Raw genomic sequence first — 20,915 nt, 5'->3', positions numbered from 1 at the left:
TATATATAATGTTTGCAAGAGTAATGTTAGTATCAAGACTATAAAATTAAATATATAAAATGTATAAACCGTAAAACATTATATACAGTATATATACACATATATATATATGTATATATGTAATGGTAATATATAATGCTAACATTACTCTTATAATCAAAATATATATTTTGGCATATGATGTTTAGATAATTTTTTCCATTTGACCGGATGCTGCCTGTCCGGGATTATTAACACTTTGGACAGTCCGGAAATCTGGTCCTGAGTGTTACTAATAATAATTATAATAAACAGGTGACAAGCCTACTTCCCTCTTGTTGTGTCTTCCCTCCTCCCCTTCTTTGCAGTCTTCCTCTGCTCCCCTCAGTTTTCTCTTTTCCTTATGGTGTCAGAGATGTAGGGGCATTATAGCTCACACCCTCACTTCCACTAGTGGGCTAATGCTAGTGTCCAACCCCCCACCCCCGAGTGCTTGCCCCCTCCCCTGCTAGCAAATAAAAAAAGGGCATTCCAAATAAATTAATTACAAAATGTCTGTCTGGGCACCAGTCTCCCTGCCCACCAGCCCAGCCTGCCCGCCTCTGATTCAGGGCGGACGCTTAGCTGTGGAAATGTGCAAGGAGCAGAGGAGGAGTGTCTTCAGTGAGTACTGGCTGCCTGAAACAGTGCACCTGGATTCGGCACCCTACGGTCTGTCAGAGATGAAACAGCTGACAGAGTCGGACTCCAGCCACAGCCGGTGCCCTCTGATCTGTTCGGCGCCTGGAGTTCGTGCTCTGCCAGAACCGCCGTCTCTAGGTCCCTGCACACAGCTAGGATCTCTGCAACACAGTCACAATCACCCTCTTCATATTGTGACAGTGCAGGGTGCACTGTTCAGAGTGAGCTGTGCATGCCCGCTGCCCAAGGCATGGGCGGATAGCGTTCATTATAAAGAGTCAGTGTGGTTGAGCAAAGAATTTGGATAACCAAATTTTAGTGGCAGTGGATCACCCACAAATCTTTATCCAGCCCTCACTGCAGGCACATGACATAAACAAATATAGTAACATTTATTTGTATAGTTTTAATAGCAACAGTTCACTATGACTGGCCATTGAATGAATATTCTACTCAAAGCTTAATAGTGTATTGACAACAATAAATAAAACAAAAAAAAATAGTTAAATGTCACCTTGTTGGGACAGTAGCCTAGAGCTGGGCACACACCAAACATCGGTGCGATCCAGCAATGGAACGATGCGATGTTACAATACATTGTGCATGCTGTACTCACTGCACAATCCAGCGTACAATGGCACAGGCACTGCATTGTTCATTGCATCATCCCATTTGCTGTGCAGAACAGCTGATTTTACAATGCAGTGAACGACCGTCGGGCACAAAGGATCGGGCGTACACACTGCATGAGGTGTATGATATACTGTATATTATTCCAATCAGCTTCAGAATGATATGTCATCGGATACATCGTATAGTGTGTACCCAGATTAAGACTTAAATCTACAATACATAATTAAAACATATATATCAATCTCTTACAGCAGTGTTTCTAAGGACTTAATATATAGGTAGAATTATTTTTTATAAATCGTGATTTACTTACTATATGGTTCATTTGCAACTGTTAAAATACTGACTTATCAAATCAAAAAGTGTTTTAAAAGCTCAATACTGAAAATGATTTTTGTTTATATTGATTTCTTCCTGTAGTCACCTAATATGTAGGAGGACATTAGTGACATATACAACTTGGTATTTTTAAGAAACATCATAGTTGACCAGTTGATACATGATATGGGAGCTTGTAGCTATACATTTGAAAACAGAAATGTTTGAGACAGCTGATGTTACAGCACTAAAATGTACACTATGTCCACTCCAAATAACAAGTCTTGTCATGTAAGTTACATAGCAACATGTTTTTGTAACACAGTATTTTGTAGCTGGATGAAAAAGTGGCAATTTCATCTCTACTTTGTGCTCAGTTATCTCTTCTGCAACTGATATTTCTAAGAATGTTATATATATTAATTTACCACTTTATGAACAGAACAGAGGGCCTGATTCAGACCCGCTCGCGAGCGCTAAGCGCTCGCAAGCAGGTCGATGTTGGCCCAGTGCGCATGCGCAAGACGGACCCGGCTCTGTCGTGCGCATGTGTGAGACCCGGATAGCGACGGGCAAGCCGTCGCTATGGGTCTCGCTACAAACGGGGCGTGCTGTCGATGGTGAGTGACAGCACGCCCCCTTTGGTGGGCGGGCCGGGGGCGTGGCTGCCCAGACGTAGGCATTCCCATGGGAACGCCTACCGTCTTTGGCCGGCCCCACTGACATCACAAGTGATGTCAGTGGGAGTGCTTTCGGCTCTGATAGAGCCAAAAGCACTCCAGGGCTTGCGGCCACGAGACCCTACCACAAGGGACTCGTCGCAAGCCCGGTGGTCGCGATGGTCTTGACCATCGCGACCATCTTCATGGCCGCTCGCTATAGCTGTGGGTAGTCACCCACAGCTATACGAGCGGCCAGGAGGCCGCTCTAAAAATTCAGGGGGCTGGCGCTGATTCAGAGCGAGCGCTCTGTCAGAGCGTCCGGCTCTAAATCAGGCACTAATTCTAGTAAGTGTGTTTCACTCAGGAGTAGACTGAGAATGCTAGAAACAGTGCATGCAAATGATTTAAATCTGTCTATAAAGCATAATAAAATAATGTATATGGCCCTCATTCAGGGCCGGATGCTCTGAGCAGAGCGCACGCTCTGAATGAGGGCCATCCTCCATAATTATGGAGTGTCCTCCTGGACGCTCGTATAGCTGTGGGTCACCACCCACAGCCTATACGAGCGTGCAGGTTGATGGCCGCGATGGTCTTGACCACCGCGACCATCGCCACTGCGAGCCGGAGCCTGCGGTTGAGTTTCTCAACCGCAAGGCCCGGAGTGATTTTGGCTCTATCAGAGCCAAAATCACTCCCACTGACATCACTAGTGATGTCAGTGGGCTGGCTTCTGACGGTAGGCGTTCCCTTGGGAACGCCCCCGTCTGGGAGGCACGCCCCCGGCACGCCCACCAAAGGGGGCGTGCTGTCCATCAACATCGACAGCACGCCCCCTTTGATCAGACACAATGAGCGAAGGAAAGTCCTTCGATCGTCGCGTCTGGCGCATGCGCACGACGGAGCTCCCTCCGTTGTGCGCATGCGCAGTGCACACCATCGACCCACTTGCGAGCGGACAGCCGCTTGCGAGTGGGTCTGAATCAGGCCCAATATGTCTACTTCAATGAGAATGACTATGTGTACAAATCAATAATATATTACCAAATATCATAAATATTGCACATTTCATCCAAATTCAGTATGTGTGCTTCTGTGCTTATATTTATCAGGAAAAAAATTATAGCTTTCAACACAATCCAACATATTATACACAGAAGTGGCCAGCATATTATACCTAGCAGTGATCAGCATATTATACCTAGTAGTGATCAGCATATTATACCTAGTAGTGGACAGCTTTTTATACCCAGCAGCTGCTAGCATATTACACCCAGCAGTGGCCGGTATATTACATCCAGCAGTGGCCAGCACATTGCACCCAGCTGTGGCCAGCATATTATATCCAGCAGTGGTCAGCACATTACACCCAGCAGCGGCCAGTATATTATACCTAGCAGTGATCAGCATATTATACCTAGCAGTGGCCAGCTTTTTATACCCAGCAGCAGCAAGCATATTACACCCAACAATGGGCAGGATATTATACTCAGCAGCGTCCAGCACATTACACCCAGCAGTGTCCAGTATATTACATGCAGCAGTGGCCAGGAAATTACAACCAGCAGAGGAGAGCACATCAGATCCAGCAGTGGCCAGCATATTATACCCAGCAGTGGCCAGCACATTACACCCAGCAGTGTTTAGCATATTACACCCAGCATATTACACCCAGCACATTACACCCAGCTGTGGCCAACATATTACATCCAGCAGTGGCCAGAATGTTATACTCAGCAGCGTCCAGCACATTACACTCAGCAGCGTCCAGCACATTACACTCAGCAGTGGCTATCATATTACACCCAGCAGTGACCAGCATTTTACACCCAGTAGTGTCCAGTATATTACACACAGCAGTGGGCAGTGCATTACACCCAACAGTGGCCAACATATTAAACCCAGCAGTGGCCAGCACATTAAAACCAGCAGTGGCCAGCATATTACACCCAGCAGTGACCAGCACATTACACCCAGCATCTAGCATATTACACCCAGCATATTACACCCAGCACATTACATCCAGCAATGGCCAACATATTACATCCAGTAGTGGCCAGCATGTTATACCTAGCAGTGTCCAGCACATTACACTCATCAGTGACCATCATATTACACCCAGCAGTGTCCAGCATATTACATCCAGCAGTGACCAGCATATTACACCCAGCAGTGGTCACTATATTACACACAGCAGTGGCCAGCATATTACACCTAGTAGTGGCCAGCATATTATATCCAGCAGTGGCCAGCACATTACTCCCAGCAGTGGCCAGCATATTATACCCAGCAGTGGTCAGTATATTAAACCTAGCAGTGGCCAGCATATTACACCCAGCAGTGGCCAGCATATTATACCCAGCAGTGGTCAGTAATTTACACTCAGCAGTGGCCAGCATATTACTCCCAGCAGTGGTAAGTATATTACACTTAGCAGTGGCCAGCATATTACACCCAGCAGTGGCTAGCATATTACACCCAGCAGTGGCTAGCATATTAAACACTGCATGGGCACAACATTATTTGAAACAGTATCTATCATATACACAATACTCAAATCACTTTATAACTAACAGTTACCAACACATGTCAAGCAGTGCCCAACACTTTCCTTCATGGCAAAGGTGCCCTGCTGACTCCAGTAAAAGGAACATATTAAAAGTTAAAGCCAAGGCAATGAAATAGAGTTGCAGAAACATTTTAAATAGCAATATGGACAACTATTTCAAGATGATCTTTAAATTCAAGGTACATTTTTCACAAACTAATTGTAAACTCCTGGAAAATGTGTCTACAGCTACTTTCAGGTGGATCGTGCTATATATAAATGCTACAAAATGTTATAGTACAAACACATAACTTTGATCAAAACATGTCACCATAACTATTGGCAAGTGTGCAACATAATGATGTTTTATAAAGATTCCAACATGTAATCTGCAAAGGAAAGGGATTATGGTCATCAGAAACATATACTAGGACAGAACTATGTTAGTGATGATCTTCTCCAATAATATATCGTAGCAGCTGCTGGAACAAACATAGAGGGCCTCATTCAGAGGTGGCAATAAAGACAAATTGGCGCTTTTGTCCCCACAACTTTCTCTTTTGCATTTTGCACTTTAGACTCCCTGCGCCATAGTGGCTGGGAAATGAGTTGGAAGGGTCATGTGGAGATGCGGTCAAAGTACAGTAAGGAGCATGTTGACGTGAAGATTGTCACCTAACGGATGCGAATGCCCCTGTTTGGAGTGGGGTGGCATGTGGGTACTCACCCCTGATGCAATTTGCGTGCTGCTGATAAGGATGACCTCTGGTCATGTCAGATTGCTGAATGCGTCAAAGATTTGCTAAATTATGAAACACTAGTATACCGGCTCCGGCTGTGATCTAATAGCAGGATTACAGTGTGCTAAACACGATTCACACTCTGTATGGGAAGTAGCTGCTGATATGTTTATTAGTGTGGACTTCAAAGAAAGCAAAATCTTTGTATTTACTTCTTGTCCTATTTTAACAGGCTCCAATCGACTTGGGTACTAATGTACACGTTCCAGCCACATGCTGTAGTGTGTATGAATTGTGTACTGTGTTGTTGCCCATCTTTAGTACTCATAGAGAAGCCACACCTCCTGTTGTATTCCTGGTGCTCCTGTTATTTGAAGACAGGTGAAGTTCATTTGCTACCAATGCAGAGTTGGTCGCATCTCAAATTTGCGGTCAAGTCTGCATAGGTAGGAAAAACGCATTTTTCCCGAGGGCAATTTAACATCTGCACTTAAGCTGGGTAAACACTGAGCAATGTGTACCCAGCTGATATGTCGGCTTGATAGGCCGACATATCGGATCCTGGGTACACATCAAGCAGGGATGTATATACAATGGGTGCAGGGTATGTGGCTGCCGTGCCATTTTCCTGGTGATTTCCCTACTGTGCATACGCAAAACACCAGGAAAATGGCTGCCTCAGCCACTTTCCAGGCATTTTGTGTAGCGCTACTCCAGCCGATGTGGGACTTCGGAGAGTCTACATGCGCTGTAGATTCCGGGCACAGACTAGTGTCCGGAGTCTACTGCTGCTGTCAGTTTGCAGGCGGCTGCCGGGGAGAGGGGAGGGGGCCCTGAACGGGGAATGCAATCCTCTCTTAATACACCTCTGACATCAGGCAGATGTAATGAACAGCTGAACGATCACACGTTCTGTTCTTCATTACACTGCATGGCGCCGCATGCGATATCGTAAGGTTTGATGTGCAGCACATCAAACCTGACGACATTGTATGTGACCGCGGGAACACTGCACGATATGCACGATTTGTCTTTCTCATTGGCCAAATCAGAACGCCATCGCTCCAGTGTGTACCCAGCTTTAACCACAGATTACGTCCACCTCTAGATCAGACTCTATTGGCCTAATCCTGAGGTGGGAGTAGAACAAAAATGAACAAGTAACTGTCCACCTGGACAAACCATGTTGCACTACAAGGGGTGCAAATAGCTTTATTTCTATTGCATGCAAGGTAAATAGTAAAAACTGGCTGCTGTTACATGTAGCCCACATATTCTGGACGGGATGTAGTCAGGAAGCCGGCAGTCGAAATGCCGAGCACCAACTTCCTGACTGTGAAATCCCAGCATGGGACTAATGATAGGCATCTAAGGGGGGTTAGATTTAGGCACCCCTGGGCGGAGGTTAGGGTTAGGCACCAGGGTGGAAGGTTAGGGTTAGGCATCCCTAAGGGAAGGTTAGAGTTAGGGGGGGGGGGGAGGGGAGAGTTAGGGGTGTTACTTACCTTAGTCGGGATCTTCAGCTGCTGGCCATCCGGTGTCTGTATTTCATCCGCCGGGCTTAGGTCCGGTGGTGATTCATAACGATTCCATTCTGGACAGTTTTATTTTATACACTGCAAATTAGATGTTAGTTTCTCAAATCGAAAATCTCTGCAATGGTGCACACTAAAGGTGCGTACACACTACATGATATGCTCCCTGAGCGATATCGTGTAGTGTGTCCCCGACAGGGTGTGCTCAATGTCGTTCATGACATTGAGCACACCCGCTGAATGATATCATTAACGATATCGTTCAGCGCCGTGCTCTCTTCCCCCATTCCCGAACATGCAGCAACCTGACGACATCGTCAGATTGTGCTGCATGTTCAGGCGATGGACAGTGACGGAAACGACCAGCGGGAGTGCGCATCGCTGGTCGTTTCCGACATAAAAGTGCACGATTTGTGCACGATTACTGAGCGATTGCACGATTACAATGTCGTAATCGTGCAGTCGCTCAGTAATATCACCCAGTGTGTACCCACCATTACTGTGCTTGCTCATTTTTTGCTTTACTCCCACCTCAGAATAAGGCCCTACATGAAAAATAAGGAGTTTAGGCCCTGATTCAGAGCCGCTCGTAAGCGGCCGCTTGTTCGTTATGACCGATGTTCGCACACCTGCGCATGCGTACGGATTGTAATACGCATGCGCGAACCAGTCAGTGCGGCCGAAAATCATTTGTTCGCTAAATAGTGAATGCCTGCTATTTTGAGTGACAGGAGGAGGCGTATGTGGGTGGTAACAGGGGAAGGTGCTTGAAAACGGAGAGTGGAGATCCGAACGCAGACGTGCTTAAAGGTCAAAATGGGCGTTTTATGGGTGTGCATAATTAATACAGCAGCGTCATTGACCACGTCCCTTGGTTTTTTTAAAGTCAGAACTGCTTGCAAGATTGCGTTAGGAAAAACCAACCACAAGAATAGCGAGCAGTTCATACGCTGTTCGATGTACTCGATTAATCTATTAAATAGCGGACATGACGTATGATGCGAGCGGCCAGGGGGCATCTTTTACAAAATTAGGACCGCATGTTTTGTTCGCTCGTTCAGACATAGAGGCGTGAACAGACCGCAAAGAGCGAACGGTTCATTTAAATAGCCAGCCCCTTTTTCTGAACGAGCGAGCGCAAATAGCGTCCGGCTCTGAATCAGGCCCTTAGACTGCAGCTCTCTGTTTATAAATTAATATATCTTTAGATGTTTATATTTCCAGTATAAGGATGTATATAGGTAAATGTATATTTTTGGAGTTCTACTATTAAATCAATTGAATGGGATTCTATAAATACTCATAAATGACTATTTGGAAAAGTCCAGGTACAGATGTGGAAATTGAGACCTTCCCAAATAACCTTGACACATTATGAAGGTGTCCATGGGGACATCGCCAAATTAGAAACAGAATGCATTAAAAGGCACCTACAGGTGTGTCCTCATTTACCCATCACTTTGGCACCATATGGAGCCAGATACATGGTAGGACTTAGACGCTGCACCACTAGTGGCATCTTTTTGACTTTCCCACTTTACCCTAAATCTTGCACCAGATAGCATCTTTTTGGAACTGCAGCTATATATAAAGGCTATTGTAGTGTACTGGGTCTTAAAATTTCTACTTTTATCAGTGGTACTGTAATTGGCACATTGAACAGGATGCTGCCTGGTAGGATGCATGGCACAGCTCAGTCATATTGGCCCTCTTGCCTTTTTCGCAGATTACCGTCCATATTGCACACTGCTATGTCACACAAAGAAGCTAGTGGTGTATAGGGTATTCGTACACAATTTGAAACATGTTGGGCCAAATGTAATAGGGTGTCAGTTTTAGTAACAGTACAAACTCGCACTTTCTCGCACTTTTAAAAAGTGCGAGTTTGTACTGAAACTCGCAAATTCAATAGCCTGCGAAGTTTTCAGCTCGAGGCTACTGCATTTGCGAGTGCAGGCGAGTTTAGGACTATGTAAACTGACATCTTTTAATGCGAGTAGCATTAAAAGGTGCGAGTTTTAGAGAAGCCGTCACAGATCAGTGAGATCCGTGATGGCTTCTGTGTGTGTGTGAAAAAAAAAAAACGTGCCCCCCTCCCCAAAAGCATAACCAGCCCCGGGCTTTATAAAGCCTGCTCTGGTTCTAAAAATACAGGGGCCAAAATGTGTAGGGTGCCCCTGTATATTAAGAACCAGCACAGGGCTTTGTTGAGCTGGTCCTGGTCATGGAAAATCAGGGGACAAAACGAGTAGGGGTCCCCTGAAAATTCCAGAACCAGCACTGAACTCTGTCTAGCGGGGGGATAATGCCACAGTCAGGGAAAACCTTTCAGCGGTTTCCCCGGCCAAAGCATTATCCCTGACTACTAGTCAGTCCAGGCCGGGGATCCCTGGGGAGTTGGGTACCTCCCCAATAAAGGGGTACCCCTCTCCAGGGCACCCCAGGTCTAGACTGATAGCCCGGGGCTATCCCCGGCACCCTAGGGCGGTGGGTGCCGGGTTGATAGTGTAAAGTGTAAAGTGTAAAATTTAATTTTCCATATTGTCTTTATTTGTAGAACCACAAGTACCAGCAAGCCTCCCCTGCATGCTGGTATTTGGAGAACCACAAATACCAGCATGCGGGGCATTACGGGCCCGCTGGCATTGTATCATTGATGTAACCACAAGATTAACATCAATTAATCTTGCGGCTACGATGTAGCGGTTCCCACAATAGACGTCTATGGGGATTTCTCACCATAGACGTCTATGGAACACGCAGGCTGGCCGCATTCAGCTAATCAGGGAGCTGCTCCAACGGAAATGCTCCCTGATTGGCTGGCGGCCCCTTCACTGACGGGGCACACGTGTGCCCCGGTCATTTACGCGGAGCAAAGGTATGTGTACACACATACCTTTGCTCGGTCCGTATGGTTCGGTTTTTTTCCGTTTTTTTATTTTAACCCCTGGATTGCCTACTTGCAGAAGAGGACGTGATCGACGCATAGGAGAGGTGAGTATGGATTTTTTTTTTCAGGTACACCCCTATGGATTACTTCGAATACTAGGTGAGTATGTGTGAGTGTGAGTGTGCATGTATGTTTTATTAAAATTATACTTTCACGGTGTCAGTTTGTTTATTTAAGTATTTCTTTAGTTGTGGAACTACAAGTGCCAGCGGGCCCGTAATGCCCCGCATGCTGGTATTTGTGGTTCTCTAAATACCAGCATGCAGGGGAGGCTTGCTGGTACTTGTGGTTCTACAAATAAAGACAATATGGAAAATTAAATTTTACACTTTACACTATCAACCCGGCACCCACCGCCCTAGGGTGCCGGGGATAGCCCGGGCTATCAGTCTAGGCCTGGGGTGCCCTGGAGAGGGGTACCCCTTTATTGGGGGGGTACCCAACTCCCCAGGGATCCCCGGCCTGGACTGACTAGCGGTCAGGGGTAATGCTTTGGCCGGGGAAACCGCTGAAAGGTTTTCCCTGGCTGTGGCATTATCCCCCCGCTAGACAGAGTTCGGTGCTGGTTCTGGAATTTTCAGGGGACCCCTACTCGTTTTGTCCCCTGATTTTCCAGAACCAGGACCAGCTCAACAAAGCCCTGTGCTGGTTCTTAATATACAGGGGCCCCCTACACATTTTGGCCCCTGTATTTTTAGAACCAGAACAGGCTTTATAAAGCCGGGGCTGGTTATGCTTTTGGGGAGGGGGTGCACATGATTTTTTTTAATTAAAAACATTTAACATAAGTACACACAGAAACATGTACATATCTCATGGATATGTGCATGTTTCTGTGTTAATCTGACCTGCTCAGGATGTACTCGCTAGCCTGAAGCAGGTCTATTATTTGGGGACTTTTGGTAATCTTTGTTTGCGAGTCTGAAACAGACACCCTATTACATTGGGCGAGTTGATTGTTTTCAATGTGAAAACATCTGGATGCGAGTTTGAGAATGGAGAGTTTTAGTAACTCTGATAAATGCGAGTTTTAGTGAACATACACCCTATTACATTGGAGAGTTGTGAAAAATTGCGAGTTTAGCACCAAACTCGCAATTTACCAAAACAGACTACCTATTACATTTGACCCATAGTGTAGCTTAGTCGCATTTTTCGTGACGTGCCAGAGAGGGCTATTTAGTTTGATTTTAGGATATGCTAGTGAGGACCCATCAGTATACATGTTTTAGGCTTTAAAATGATCTAGTTTGGGGATTTTATGATGATGCAAAGAATAACAGTGTAAATGATAGGATAATTATGTTGGTAAAGTGTGTTTTGAGATTATATAAATGTAGAACCATTTCTCCAGCTCGTGGTCTTTGTGTTTGCTGGTGAGAGATATTTTTTTGGTTCCCTTTGAAATTTAACTGGAAAAATTTTGTTTTCTGCACCTTGTAAACTTCTCTGCTTACTGAAAGATCAGTGATGAGTAGTGGAGAACAGAGAACAGAAGCAGTAAATGCACTAATGAAGAGAAATGTTTAAGTTATAAATGGATCATTTGCAGACAAATGAATATTTGACATGATCCTCATTAATGAAGTGCTCTATAAGTATACTGCAAATCACCTCACTTTTCACCAGTGTGCCTTGAGGATCTGTCCAGTATCCTTCAAGTAGCTGCTTGCTGTTGACTCTTGAGAGATTTGTCTACAGACTAATGCACCTACGGTAGCTGTGCACGGAGATGGAAATATCTGTAAAGATACACTGTGCAAAAGTGTATATGTCACACCTACTAGTACTATATATCCACACCTATTTGGTTTAGCCTTACACAGTTATACCCCTTCAATTAATCATGGGATTGACAGCATATCAGAGCTGTTAGTAATTTATGTGAAACTACTGAACAACATTCACCTAGAAATGCACATTTCAGCTGAAGTGAGCTAGAAAGTGCAAAACATGTCCCGTTAATGCAAAAAAATATACACAATTTATTCTTGATGCTTCTCTGCACCTTGAATTGTTTAGCTCTGCTCTTCACATTGACTGTAGGGGGTGATGGGTTGGTCAGGATGCCGGCAGTCAGAATATTGACAATGGCATCCCAACAGTCAGAATTCTGACCCAAGTAGGTGTCCTAACTCTAACTCCTAACCCACCTTTCCCGCAATCTAACCCTAACCCTGCCTACCTGCAACCTAACCTTAACTCTCCCCTCCGCAGCCTAACCCTAACCCCCCCCACAGCCTAACCCTAACCCTCCCCCCACAGCCTAACCCTAACCATTCCCCTAGTGCCTAAACCTAAACCTCCCCCTAACCCTAATAATTCCCATCGGAATGCCGGCAGTCAGGATTCTGGACCCAAGATTCCAACTGCTGTTGGGATTCCGGTGACGGTATTCTGAGCCCCAGGATCATAACTACATCCCGGGGATGACACCTGGCAATGATATCTATTGTATGACCACAAGATCATCAAACACCAGTAACTACACATTTTTCATTTTTGTATAACAAGTTGATAAGGGATCCTAGACCAATATTTATTTATTATCAGTTGTTTATATAGCACATATTCTGCAGCGCTTTACAAAGATTATTCAGTCATTCACATCAGCCCCTGCTCCAGTGGAGCTTCCAATCTACATTCACATTGTGGGAGGAAACCAGAGTATCTAGAGGAAACTCACACAAGCACAAGTATTATTTACAAACTCCATGTCATTAGGGCCTTGGTGGAAATCAAGCCCAAGACCTCAGTACTGTGCCGCAGTAATGCTCACCATTACACCAACCATGTAGCCAAAATATATAAAATTCTGTTATTGCTTCAGTTTTCACTAGGAAATCTTTTATATTATAAGCAATAATGCATCCCTTGTAATCCTTGCATTTTCAAGGTCTGTATAAAAGTGCACAGCCTGTGGCCTTGTACTGTATACAGTCATAGAAATTCTCAGTGATCTCTAATAATCTTATTGTTGCTGTAGGCAGTGCATTATACCATATCTAGGTGTGTTCTGCCTTCTCTGACTTCTGACATTATCACATCTAAAGCTGCATACACACACAACGATTGAGTTAATGAACGATTTTAGTAAACGATTTTCTACCTTGAAAAAATGAACTAAAATCGTTTACTAAAGTTGTTCATTTACTATGTTCATTTAAATGTAATGAACGATTTTTATGAACTACAAACGATTTTTGCATATTAACTTAATGAAAATCGTTGAGTTGACAAGTCTGACTGAACTACAAACTACAAACGTGAATAAGCATGAACAAAAATCGTTCATCGTTTCACTTAGAAAGTGAACGATTTTTTCAACGATAATCGTTCAAAAAATCGTTGTGTGTGTATGCACCTTTAGATTGCTTTCAGAATGATTCATATTATAACACTACACTTGAAATATGCGATGACATTCATACACACCAACATAAGTATATATTTTACAGGGATTTATTATATTCCTGTTGCTTGTGCACTTGTGAATTACACATCACTGTTGAAATGTACTTGTAACCCTTACCAAGTGGTTTATTTTATTTCCAGAATGAAAACTTTTATTCAAAGCAAACTTTCGTCTATATAACTCAGTAAAAGATTCAAGTAGGAATGATTTAAGTTGATTTGTTAGTAAAATGTGATTTGGTAGGCTGAAGTAGTGTTCTCAAAATAAGATGTCAAATATTCTGCAGTCACCATTCTAGAATATACAGTATATTGTGACAGATGCACAGACGGAAGCTTTCACAACAATATTTACTCAGGTGTTAATAAAACAGAACAGCTTGAAATATTTTCCTCCCCCTCCTTGGTAATGAGTACTTTTGTTAACCTATTTGTTTGCTGCACCTGAATGACAAGCTGGATAGTTGACAACAATAGGACAATCAGTTGTATGTCACAGGATGTTGATTATATGTCAAAACAAGCTCTGAACTCAACAGACTTGTTCACTAAGTGCACAAGTAACAGTCATTTGAAAGTTAGATTTTGATTACATCATCGTTACCGATTGATAGACGAGTATTTACAAAAGTGTATTCAACCATGTTAATAATCTGCACACTACTGTGTATAGTATTATTGAAGCACTGGTACACGCACCTGTACTACATTTTGTAATCTTTTAATAGGACCTATGTGTAGTCAACAATTGACTACAAATAATACCCCTTTTACACCGGAGCTAAAACCCGGGTTTTTGAAGGGTTAACCTGGGCAGCTCCCTGGTGTAAAAGGGGAGAAAGTTAGATCGCCGGGTCGAGTGACCCGGCAATCCAACCCAGGCAACTAGCAGGGTTTAACACGGGCGTAGACCGTGAAACCCTGCTATGAGAACAGCGCACTCCGGGTCGCGATGACCTGGAGTGCGCTGCTAGCCGGCCGATTGGTCCGGCTTCAGTGGCGCTTGGAAATGACGTCATCTCCAAGCGACCACTTTCACTCCGCAAAAGCCGGGTCTATGCAGACCCGACTGCGGTGTGAGCGGCGCTGACTCTGGAATATCCCGAGTCGGCGCCGGCAAAATTCCGGGTCTGATCCGGATAGGAACGTTGGCCCTGATTCAGAGCCGGATGCTCTGACCAGAGCGCTTGCTCTGAATCAGGGCCCTCCTCCATTAAAATGGAGCGTCCTCCTGGACGCTCGTATAGCTGTGGGTCACCACCCACAGCATATACGAGCGTCCAACAAGATGGTCGCGATGATCTTGACCATCGCGACCATCGGACTTGCGAGTGAAACCCTGTGGTCGGGTTTCTCAACCACAAGCCCTGGAGTGATTTTGGCTCTATCAGAGCCAAAATCACTCCCACTGACATCACTAGTGATGTCAGTGGGGCCGGCTTCAGACGGTAGGCGTTCCCATGGGAACGCCTCCGTCTGGCCGCCATGCCCCCGGCACGCCCATCAAAGGGGGCGTGCTGTCAATCAACATCGACAGCACGCCCCCTTTGGTGCGAGACCCGGAGCGATGGAAAGTCCTTTGCTCGCCGGGTCTCGCGCATGCGCACGACGGAGCTCCCTCCGTCGTGCGCATGCGGAGTGGGGAACATCGACCCACTTGCAAGCGTACTGCCGCTCGCAAGTGGGTCTGAATGACCCCCTTTGTTCCAACTCCGGGTCAGACCCGGAATTTAGGTGGAAAAGGGGTATAAGAAAGTAGCTATCAATGTGCAGCCATTAAACTACTATCCCTAAGCAACAGTTTTAGTATAACATTACTAAAAATCTAAAAAACAGCCTTAATGTAACCAGGATTGTTACCATACCTGGATATTTCTTATATTACAACACAGGCCATGTAGCACTTACATATAGCACCACTTTATGACTACTGTATCTGCAGACAATTATTTGAAAACAAATAAAGTTTTCTGTTATACCCATACAAACTGAGAATTGTGGAAGGGGGTAGAACACATTAGTTTGACAACCCAGAAGAAGCAAGGAAACACCTTGGGGTATATTTACTAAAGTGAGAGTTTTTAGAAGTGATGTTGCCCATAGTAACCAATCTGATTCCACTTAACAGTTCCAGAAGATAATAGCTAGAATCTGATTGGTTTCTAAGGGCAACATCTCCACTTCTAAAAACTCTCACTTTAGTACATATACCCCCTTGACATGAGTATTGGCTGATTCCACCTGCCAACCACCTAGTATCATGGTCATTTTTAGTTATGCTGACAAGGCCAAGTTGCTGGAATACTACAGACGGTCATCAGACTTCATTTACAAGGGAGGGAAGTTATTTATCTTACATTAGATACGGCATATGAGGATAAACATTAATATACTTTTCCCAATGGCCACTATACTTTCTTTTCGCTTGGATACCATTTTCCGTATGCGATATAACCGGTGGGGCTGCTTAGTAAATTGCCCCAAAGTATCATCACTTACTGTACCATGTGAATAGTGGAGATAAGAGATGATATTTAGTTGGGCAAAGCTGCAGTACAGATGTGTCCTCATACACCTAGCCTCAATATGCCATATGGTGCAATACTCCTGGTGCGAGTAAGCCGTCAGGTCCCTTGCGACTTGATTTGCGCCAAGCGATATAACCGGTGGGGCTGCTTAGTAAATTGCCCCAAAGTATCATCACTTACTGCACTATGTGAATAGTGGAGATAAGAGATGATATTTAGTTGGGCAAAGCTGCAGTACAGATGTGTCCTCATACACCTAGCCTCAATATGCCATATGGTGCAATACTCCTGGTGCGAGTAAGCCGTCAGGTCCCTTGCGACTTGATTTGCGCCAAGCGATATAACCGGTAGGGCTGCTTAGTAAATTGCCCCAAAGTATCATCACTTACTGTACCATGTGAATAGTGGAGATAAGAGATGATATTTAGTTGGGCAAAGCTGCAGTACAGATGTGTCCTCATACACCTAGCCTCAATATGCCATATGGTGCAATACTCCTGGTGCGAGTAAGCCATCAGGTCCCTTGCGACTTGATTTGCGCCAAGCGATATAACCGGTGGGGCTGCTTAGTAAATTGCTCCAAATTATCATCACTTACTGCACCATGTGAATAGTGGAGATAAGAGATGATATTTAGTTGGGCAAAGCTGCAGTACAGATGTGTCCTCATACACCTAGCCTCAATATGCCATATGGTGCAATACTCCTGGTGCGAGTAAGCCGTCAGGTCCCTTGCGACTTGATTTGCGCCAAGCGATATAACCGGTGGGGCTGCTTAGTAAATTGCCCCAAAGTATCATCACTTACTGTACCATGTGAATAGTGGAGATAAGAGATGATATTTAGTTGGGCAAAGCTGCAGTACAGATGTGTCCTCATACACCTAGCCTCAATATGCCATATGGTGCAATACTCCTGGTGCGAGTAAGCCGTCAGGTCCCTTGCGACTTGATTTGCGCCAAGCATCTTTTTTGTGTCATTTTCATCTGAAAGTGCATCTTAGTTGCGTACTGATGTGATATCCGACACTTGTATATCTATGTGCATCTGCGTCTGTATATGAAGCACAATGGAACTTGGCGTGGAAAACAAGGATCCCTCTCTGAATTGTTTTACAATATTGTGGCCATTAGTTTACAATGATAAGTTCCATCAAATTATGGTTTTAGCAATTGGGAGCTTTTCGGAGCTTGAGACATTCGAGCAGATTGCAATCACCATAGAAACCTATGGGTATATCTCTGCGGATTGAAAGTAGAGGAACTGCAACATCTGCTGTGGGTACCTGATTATACATTTGGGGGATCTTTAAGAGATGCAGTAATCCTCTGAAGTACGCTAATGGCATTGCAGTTGCGTCTGTGTGCTCAGCTACTATGCAAACATATGCAAATTATGAATACTCTCACCTGCGGCTTTGCTAATCCAAGCATCTGCATAAAAAGTCGCATCATCAACATACAGAGATGCAGCATTGGTCGCAGATCATTCAATTGTCGCATTCCTGAGTAAGTCTATAGTCCCGAAGAATGGCTGTGGGAGACGTAAGAGTCATGTTCCCTACGTACGGGATCGCAGACATACAAACGCCCCGAAAACGGTCGTGACATGCCACAGCTGTGACAACTCCCTGTTACCTCCCCCAACCGCTGCTGACCTGTCAGATACACTTCGAGTAAAAAGTTGCAGTGTATCTTTCAGTGTAGGTACTACAGGGGATTAGGAACGACTGTACGATTACAATGTTGTAATCGTACTGTCGTTCCTCTATCACCTAGTGGATAGGCGGCATTACATTTAGGATGCTGGCGGTCGGGATTCTGGAGCTGGGATCCCAACGCTGTCTGGATTCCGGTGCCAGTATTTCAACCATCGGCATCCCGCTGGCTACATCCCGTTTGCAATATAGGACCACTGTGGAATTGTTAGTTTTTTATTGCAAGATTACAATACATACACTTTAATCAGCTTAAGTCGATACATTTGAATAGACTAATAAAAAAATTCCAGTGAAAATGTGACAGTCTGGCCATCTACATTTGATCATATTTGACCATTTGACAACCATACATGTGTTAGTTCTTTAACATTTCCATTCAAAATAATTGAATTAAATGAATTAATTCTTCCATATGTGTCCAGATAGTTCCTCTGGGTGGCTGAGTATGCAATATTGGTGTTGGGTACATTGTCACTTTTCAGATCTTCCGACTGTTCCCCAAAATGACTGTACTACAAAAGTATGTCTCACGTTTAGTTTATTAAAAATAGATATTGCATGTACTGTATGTTATATTCATTTATACATTTTATCTATTAAGCTGCTAAAAACCTTAAGAAGCTGTCAATTTTTATTCAAACTAAGGGGTCTATTAACTAAGCAGTGTTAGGAGAAGTGAAAAGTGATAAGGTGCCAACCAAACAGCTCCTAACTGCCATCTCACAGGCTGTGTTTGAAAACTGACAGTTGGGAACTGATTGGCTGGCACCTTATCACTTTTCACTCTTCACTTTCACTTCTTCTAACACTGCTCAGTAAGTAGACCCCTAAGTAACATCTGAAAATATAATTGGAAAATTAAATGTACTTTAATCATACAAATTCTGTATCCCCATGGCAGTTTCTGTCCAAGTCTAAAAATTATGAAAACAAATCAACTTAACTCCCAATCAGCCTTGTCATGTTTTACTACAGGGAATATTAATGAAGTTTAAGGAAAACAAAGTACCTGAAAAGGTTAAAGACAGAGGTCTATATATAGAACATCCTGAGCTGCATATTGTCTGTAGCAATAGGATGACTTGGGTGGATTGAATGAAAAGCACAGTCATTCCCATGTAGTGGGCGGTTGCTTTCAATCGGTACATAAAAAGCAAAATCATGTAGTTTTGTGCTCAGATGTAACAAGAAAGAAACAAACGTGGCATGTATGTCATTCATTTAGTGGTTAACTGAAAAAGAAAACATACCCATCAAGCATTTAGGATGTTGTGGTCTTTCCATCAACACGCATCTTAGAAATGATACTGAATATAAAAGGTTTATATACTATATAAATATTCAGATCATTTGATATAAACTTCTTCATTTACACAATGCAAAACAAAGGCATATGGAAAGATTTTACAGCAGAATTTGACAGGTGATGGCTCTAGGCAGTGGTATTCTGGATTGTGTCATAAGTAATGAGCGAGAAAGCCTATGGCTTTTTTTTATTAAAGTTTGGTCGAGGCAGGTAATGACTTGTGCAGGCAGGTTTCGTAATCATCAAAACATGACATAACCTTGTAGTCTAAACTGGCTTAATGTGATCTGAGATTTGAAGTTTCCTTTTATTACCAGAATTGTTATATCCGTTAGACTGTGCCCTGGACAGTAACAGTGGCTTGCTACAGGTGCCTCAGATTTTGTTTGTGGTGATTAGAAGCCATTCTTATTTTTCATTCCTGTCCTATTGCTTCCAAATGCAGCCCCTTGGTGGAGTGTTTAGGCCCTGATTCAGAGCCGGACGCTCTGACCAGAGCGCTCGCTCTGAATCAGGGCCCACCTCCATTAATATGGAGCGTCCTCCTGGACACTCGTATAGCTGTGGGTCACCACCCACAGCATATACGAGCGTGCAAAATGATGGTCGCGATGGTCTTGACCATCGCGTCCATCGGAACTGCGAGTAAAAGCCTGCGGTTGGGTTTTTCAACCGCAAGGCCAGGAGTGATTTTGGCTCTATCAGAGCCAAAATCACTCCCACTGACATCACTAGTGATGTCAGTGGGGCCGGCTTCAGACGGTAGGCGTTCCCTTGGGAACGCCTCCGTCTGGCAGGCACGCCCCCGGCACGCCCACCAAAGGGGGCGTGCTGTCAGTCACCATCGACAGCACGCCCCCTTTGATAAGACACTCCGAGCGAAGGAAAGTCCTTCGCTCGTTGGGTCTCGCGCATGCGCACGACGGAGCTCCCTCCGTCGTGCGCATGCGCAGTGGGGACCATCGACCCACTTGCGAGTGGACAGCCGCTCGCGAGTGGGTCTGAATGACCCCCTTAGTCCTTGATATTATGTACACAACATTTAGGGCCTATTCTTTATGTTAATTATTGGGAGCCGGGTGGCCCCAATTAACATTCTGACAGCCGCAAGTTCCGGAGCATTCAACATTGCTTCTGCGTGGAGATCAGCTGTCCTCGTGAATCCTTTCATCGTTAAGGGGCCTATCCATTAGCAGATAAATTTGAACGGTGAACGATATATCGTTCAGTCGTTCAATTTATCTGTCATGGATAGGCCCTGAACGATGACCGATGCGCACTCCCGCGGCTGACAAATTGTGTCTTTCGTCTCTCCAACATGTTGGTCAATTATTGCTTATCGCTGACAGATATTAGAAATATCTGTCAGTTTATAAGCGGTAAACGACGAACGACGATCAATGGGGGTCATTCAGACCCACTCGCGAGCGGCTGTCCGCTCGCAAGTGGCTCGATGGCCCCTACTGTGCATGTGCATGATGGAGAGAGCTCCGTCGTGCGCGTGAGCGAGACCCGACGAGCGAAGGACTTTCCTTCGCTCGGAGTGTCTCATCAAAGGGGGCGTGCTGTCGATGGTGACTGACAGCACGCCCTCTTTGGTGGGCGTGCCGGGGGCGTGCCTGCCAGACGGAGGCGTTCCCAAGGGAACGCCTACCGTCTGAAGCCGGCCCCACTGACATCACTAGTGATGTCAGTGGGAGTGATTTTGGCTCTGATAGAGCCAAAATCACTCCTGGCCTTGCGGTTGAAAAACCCAACCGCAGGCTTTTACTCGCAGTTCCGATGGTCGCGATGGTCAAGACCATCGCGACCATCATTTTGCACGCTCGTATATGTTGTGGGTGGTGACTTACCATCGCTCCGGGTCTCGCACCAAAGGGGGCGTGCTGTCGATGTTGATT

The 20,915-nt window shown here is 44.8% G+C and overlaps 1 protein-coding gene across 2 annotated transcripts in view; it reads left to right on the top strand.

Moving 5' to 3' along the window:
- Positions 1–20,915, top strand: part of PTPRR (protein tyrosine phosphatase receptor type R) — a 246,084-nt gene that overhangs the window by 124,920 nt on the left and 100,249 nt on the right. The gene's annotated exons all lie outside the window — the stretch shown is intronic.

Source organism: Taudactylus pleione, unplaced genomic scaffold, assembly GCF_031769625.1.
Source record: "Taudactylus pleione unplaced genomic scaffold, aTauple2 ptg000038l, whole genome shotgun sequence".
Lineage (NCBI taxonomy): Eukaryota > Metazoa > Chordata > Amphibia > Anura > Myobatrachidae > Taudactylus > Taudactylus pleione.
This window is presented reverse-complemented; position numbering and strand designations above follow the sequence as displayed.